We start from the raw sequence: 6,984 nt of genomic DNA, 5'->3' as shown, positions 1-6,984 counted from the left end.
TCACAGTGTGGCAACCTCAAGCCGAACCACTGTTTGTTACACTGTGCCACCTCTACATTAATACACTTAATTTTAATAACATGTTGTATGATGTTTTGCCCACGTTACCAGTTCGCCCGAGTCATTTAACATTGTTTTAACATTTAAAAATAAGAAAAGAAAACGAACAATAACCCAATAACACCCACTGCATCCAAATATTATTTTAATATTAGTTTATGGATATCTGATAGATGTTTTACTGTGTAATAGCTGCAGGTTTCTTTTCTCAGTAGTCCAAGTGCCAAAAATACCATATGTGAAATACTAAGTACTAAAGTACCTATACTAAACATTAGTCCACTGAAAGTTGTAATCCAGTGTAAGCCATGAAATAATGGTAATACAATTGATACGAATCAGGGTTTTCCCACCTAGACTCTTAGTCAGTACCATTTCACCTGTTATTTGTATGAGTAAAGTCTACATGAAATTGGGTTCTGGATAGTTAATTATTTCTTTTAATTGCCCCAGATAAAACAGACAATGTCATGGTTGGGGATCCTTGATTTATTGCCTTACAATGGTAATACATATTGTAAGGATGTGTCATGGATGAAAATCAACTTTCTATAATAAAATATATACATTTCCAATGTCCTGCAACAGAGAAAGTGAAGTGCATTGCATGTGTTTGAACGGTTTAATTATTTTTTTTAGATAATTGTGATAGTGAAAAACTCCCAGGTTATGTTTGTTTTACCAACCTAATAAACAAGGACATTGTTAATAATTTCAAATTTAATAATTTTTAAAGAGAAAAAAAAAAAAATGGATATATATTTTGTATCATTATTATTGTTTTTAAATTACGATGCTTTGCATGTTGTTGGTTTTATATTTTTAGACATAAATGTTTTCTGTTTACACACATTTGGCTTCATAAAACCCCCTAAAAAACCACACACAAATTCATTGACAGTAATAGAGGAAAAGGAAAGACAGGAGGGGGGGGGGGTGGGGGGGGGGGGGGGGTGAGCGGATGGAATACCTGTGGCACCAGTACTCGCATAATGTTTTAATTTTTTTATTTCTTAATATTTTTTTTAGTACAGAGAGGTCTTTTTAGCACAATAATATCATTACCAGCTGCATTTAGAAGATTTAAATTTTAAAAAAATTCACATTAATTTGGCTAAATAAACCAGCGGTTGCAAAACGAAGTACTAGTAGGCGTTGGAACTGACAGAGTAGGAGTTGGGGGTTTATCGAGGGGGGGGGGGGGGGGGGGGGGGCTCTATGGGCCTGAGTCTGTTACCACAGAAGTGTGCAATGTAGTCCACTTGTAATGCATATAGTTGGTGAAATTGTTGGCCCAAGAATAGAACAAGTATGACTCACGGGTTAAGAAGCATTTCAGATCTTTAATGCACATGTCTTGCAAAAGCTGTTGGTTCAAACAATGTTACATCACATGATGTATTCTATTTCTCTGTTTCTAGACAAAACAGTGGCAAGTCGTGTCAGAGGTGTGTCAGAAAGAAACTGTCTCACTCTGACCACTTGAAAAACCAAGAAATCTGACTGGGTGACTAAGTCTACAAGTTGTCTCATCTTACTAAAGTCTGAACCAAATTGTTAACAACTACGATAAATTGCTCTCCTACCTTTATTTTTCGTTAGATTTCTTAGACAGAAATCTTGAAAAAACCATTACAATAACACAGATAACCATGTCACCTATATCAACTTCGCTGATATAGCATAGGGCAAAAAGCATGTAATTTTGTGCCGGCTGCCATTTTGACTTTTTATGGAATAATCTCAAAGAAGGGTGAACGGATATCATTTAATGTAACAACTTCTTAACATGTTATGATATAAAAGCAAACGTGATGACGTCATATTCATGTTTTTATTAGTATTTTTTGTTTGTTTAAAGATACCACTAGTGATCATTGATTTTATATTAATTATGTCACATACTTTGGAGGCTTTCACGCCTCTTGAAGAGTATTCAATAAAATAAAATAAAATGGCAGACGGCAGAAAACTGTCCTATGCTATCTCGGCGAAGTCGATACTTGCGACAGTTACAGTCTCGTATGTGGAATCTGTGTTACTGTAATGGATGTTTTACAACTTGTGTTTGGACAAAATTTGGGGGAAATATAAAGGTAATTAAAGGTAGGAGAGTAATTTATCGTAGTTGTTAACAATTCGGTTCGGACTTTAGGTTACTTAAAGTGATCATATCAGTAGCGAAAAATCATATCAGGAGCAAAGGCTACAATTATAACAACTGCATAAAGCATGATTGTCCAACAATTAAATGCACTGCTTTATTCAACGGGGCTTAGGGTTCACAAAACGTAAACATTTATTTTATCATCACTTTGACAGTCTAACGTCGTCTGCAAATTGAAGTATGTGCATGACATAGCGGAAATAAAGTAACATTGCAACGTTCAAACAGCCGTTTTTTGACTGGTTCCCGAAATGGTCATTCGGTTTAATGTGTAGCGTAAGTATCTGTCTTCCAAGACAAGCGTTAGCGACAAACCGCTGGCTAAACTTACTTCTGGGAAAAAACCCTGTCCCATCTGCGCAGGCGCAACAGACTAAGCAGTAAACCAGCCCTAAGTTCAGCCAGCAAACGTTTCGCTAATGTTCGCGAAGTATTTGATTGGTTCCCAATGTGACCATTTGGTTTACCGTGAAGCGCATAATTCAGTCTAGCGTTTGCCAATAGTACTGCACACGGGTGAATCGTCAGTTTTTCAGTGTGTGGCAATAGTAAAATAGCATTAAAAAAAATTTAACTTCGCGGAAAATCGTAATTCCGTTTCCAAATGTAAATTCCGTTTCACAATGGGAATTCCGGGAGTTCCGTCCGTTTTCCGCTATCGCGGAAAATCACTGGGTCTAGTGTGCGCATGAATCGAATTTTTAAAATTATTTTTTAAAAACAAAGGCACTGATGACCGTCGGTCTTGTTGGAAAAAAAGCGATTCGGAATTTCCTTATGTTGTTTCTGTCACTTGAACAAAGAGTCTATTGACTGCTGCTTCGGTTGCTTTTTCTTCTGATTCTTCTCGCAATCCATGATAATGATAATCATGTGGAGTGATCCCACATTTCTATCCTTGAATGTGATTGGTCAGTGCAGGAATAAGCGATATCCAAGCGTTCCATGTACAGTGTAAGTGTGCGCTAATCGCCACAGCAATGAGCAGTAATGGACGCTGTATTCGTGGGAAACTCAAAGTTTTCCTGAAGAAATTAACCCATAGAAGCCGAGCTATCCATTCAGACAAGAACCAAAAAAACATGAACTGGAGTCTGAGCAACTGTGGCGAAAATAAACGTCGGAAATGAGGGTAGTAAACGTCGCATGCGACGCGCGACGCCTTGTTTTACAACCACTGGTTTTAAACCCGAAAAAAATTAAGCGAGATATATTAACACAAGATTACAAATATGGTGGTTTAAAAATGCCAAATATACATCATATTATGACCTCTTTAAAATCGTCTGGGATGAGAAGACTTTTTCTAAACAACACGAAATGGGTAAATTTATTTAAGTCAACCACCGGTCTGACTACAAAAGATCTTATTCATGGAGATTATTTCATTACATTAAAGCAGAAAAATATCCAAAATAGGTTTTGGAAAGATGTACTTATCAGCTGGCTGTTAATACAGAAAAACCAAAATCTTAAAAATACAGAAGATATACTGAATATTTGGTACAATACAAAAATACTAAAAAAAACAATAAACCATTTGTGTATATTAATTATAAAAACAAAGGGATTTTGTTCATAAATGACTTACTTGATGATGAAGGAAACATTTTTGATTATATTACTTTTAAAGGAAGATATGACCTAAAGACAAACTTTTTAAATTATGCACCGCTAGTGAATGCTATAAAATCTGTCTTACACAGTCACTCGTTACAAAACATTAGCAATACAACATTCACCCCTAAAAAAATACCTATATTACCTTTTAAAATGAAAATTATGCTAATTGAAAAAACGAGAAGTAAAGATTTGTACAATATTTTAAATAATAAATATGTAATACCAAAGTCAAAAACAAAATATGCATCTAATTTGATTGTTGTATGTGGGAAAAGTTTTATGCTCTACCCTTCAAATGTGTAAAAGATACAACCCTGTTGTGGTTTCAGTATCGATTGCTCCATCGGATTTTAGCTACAAATGGCTTCTTACAGATGATACACTATGTAGATTCAAATAAGTGTAGTTTTTGTAAAAATGTCCCTGAAACCTTACAACACTTGTTTTATGATTGCGATAAAATAAAATATATATGGAATGCATCAATTGGAGGAATGGATATTTGAAAATAATGTTGAATTTGAATAAGCATGCAGTTATGTTTGGTATGATAAACAGTGATATGAACCAAGTAATTAACTGGTTAATAATCAATATAAAACATCACATTTATAGTATGAAAATTCAAAACAACAGTTTTAATTTTAATGTTATAAAAAGGAAATTGCAAAACAAATTTCAAATGGAAAAATATATTTATTTAAAAATTGTGAGTATCAAAAATTCGATGAACATTGGGGAAAGTGGCTTAACCTTTTTAGTGCTGATGGGTCTACATAAAATTCTAAATATTTCTTTTTATAGGGCTGGTAACCTTTTCTTTCTTTATAGTCTTTGCTTTAAAAATATAACAGAAAAAGCAACAAACAAAAACCCCAACAACTCTGTAGCTTGTTTGGAAATAAAAAAAATAAAAAATAAAAAAAAATAATAATAATAAAATAAAAATAAAAATAAAAAAATAAAAAAACCTGTTTGCCATACTTCTTTTTGAACCTCACCTATTAACTATTGATACCAAGTGTTGTTCTTACTACATTAGACACCCATATAAAGCAGTTCCATTCCTTTCTATCCTTTCTTTCCCTTTTCCCTTTCATTTCTCCCCTATATGCTCGTTTTATCTATCCATTTTGACCCTCAGATCATTAAAAAACCAAACAAATATGGATATGCTTGTGCAATATAGACGCTAAGACGGCAAATGAAATTAATGTAACTACCATATGTATCATATATGTATGTATATACCGGTATATGTATGTATATGTGTGTATGTGTGTGTATATGTACATGTATATGTATGTGTATGTATGTGTGTATATGTATATGTATGTATGTGTATGTATATATATATATATATATGTATGTATGTATGTGTGTGTATGTATCTATATGTATGTGTATGTGTGCATACATGTATATATGAAATAAGTTATAATTGTATTATTATTGTACATTTGTAAGACGATGACTCAAGGCACCCCAACCTTGACATTGCCAGTGATCTGGGGTAATAAACAAAACAAACAAAACAAACAAAAAACAACAACAACTGCATTAGTTATTTTAATCTAATTCAAGAAAATATTACTGGTTTGAGATAAAATGTTTTGATATTAGTAATACTATGTTTGTATTTATTTTGGTATGTTTGTTTTGGATGCAGTTATTTTGGGCAAAGCATGTAATGCCTTTGCTTTGTAACAATCTACAGCCCTGGGTATTGTTTTCTTAACATGACATCTCAGTTTACCATACCATGAATTGGCTCATATTGGTTCACTAGTGTAATCTGTGGAACATATTATTTATTAAATGGTAAAAAGGAAAAGTGGTGTCACTGTTTCTTTGAAATAATGATATTCAGTCTAACAAAATGTGTAAAACATTAAAGTGTAATCAAAATTATGAAACATGACTACGTTTATAGATAAAATAAGTCATGTGATTACTAACACTATGCATATTACTCAATGTTGTTTGTTCTTCCACTAAATCGTTTTGTTTTTTGGGGGGTGGAGGGGGGGGGGGGGGGGGGGTACCACATACTGTAGATACGATAACGTAGCGCTGACATCGACACGGTCTTCTGTTCAGACGTAACCGAGACGTAGGCGAAAGTTTCCGTTACAATACCGTAACTACACATACTGCGGCATTTTGTATTTTTTAATTAATTTTTAAATGTTTAGCTTTTCTAGCTTTTACTCAAACTTTGTATTATTTGTTTGTTAGAATATATTTATATATTGTAATTTATTGAAATTTACATTACAAATGACTTGAACGTAGCCACTGCTATAATGAATGGGCATCTGTTTACATAGTTCACCTCTATTGTCCGAACCAAATTGTTAACAACTACAAAAAATTACTCTCCTACCTTTAATTGCCGTTAGATTTCCTCCAAAGTTTGTCCAAATACAAATCGTAAAAAACCCACTACAAATATACAGATTCCACACACGAGATTGCAACGATGTCGCCGATATTGTCTTTGCTGAGATTGCATAGGGAAAAATACATGCAGTTTTCTGCCGTCTGCCATGTTGCTTGTTTATGGAATACTCTTCAAGAGGGGTGAAAGCCTCCAAAGTATGTGACACAATTAATATGAAATCGATGATCTCTAGTGGTATCTTTAAAATAATAATAATAATAAAAATTAATAATATGACGTCATCACGTTTGCTTTTATATCATAACATGTTATGATGTTGTTAGATTAAGTCCTATCCTTTCACCCCTCTTGAAGAATATTCCATAAAAAGTCAAAATGGCATTTGATACAAAATTACATGCTTTTTTCCCTATGCGCTCTCAGCGAAGTCGATATAGGTGACATGGTTATTATCTGGTATGTGGAATCTGTGTCATTGTAATGGTTTTTTCAAGATTTGTGTCTGGACACACTTTGGAGGAAATCTAACAGCAATTAAAGGTAGGAGAGTAATTTTTCGTAGTTGTTAACAATTTGGTTCGGACAATAGGTAGCACTTTTAATTCACATTATGTTTTACTATTTTAATTGATTCATTAAACTTACCACACAAACAGTTGAAACTTTTCACATTCTAAACTGTTTACTTCCCAATTTTGTAAATATGACGTCATTCCCTAGCGACGAACAA

The sequence above is a fragment of the Gigantopelta aegis genome, chromosome 12, assembly GCF_016097555.1.
Source record: "Gigantopelta aegis isolate Gae_Host chromosome 12, Gae_host_genome, whole genome shotgun sequence".
Lineage (NCBI taxonomy): Eukaryota > Metazoa > Mollusca > Gastropoda > Neomphalida > Peltospiridae > Gigantopelta > Gigantopelta aegis.
This window is presented reverse-complemented; position numbering follows the sequence as displayed.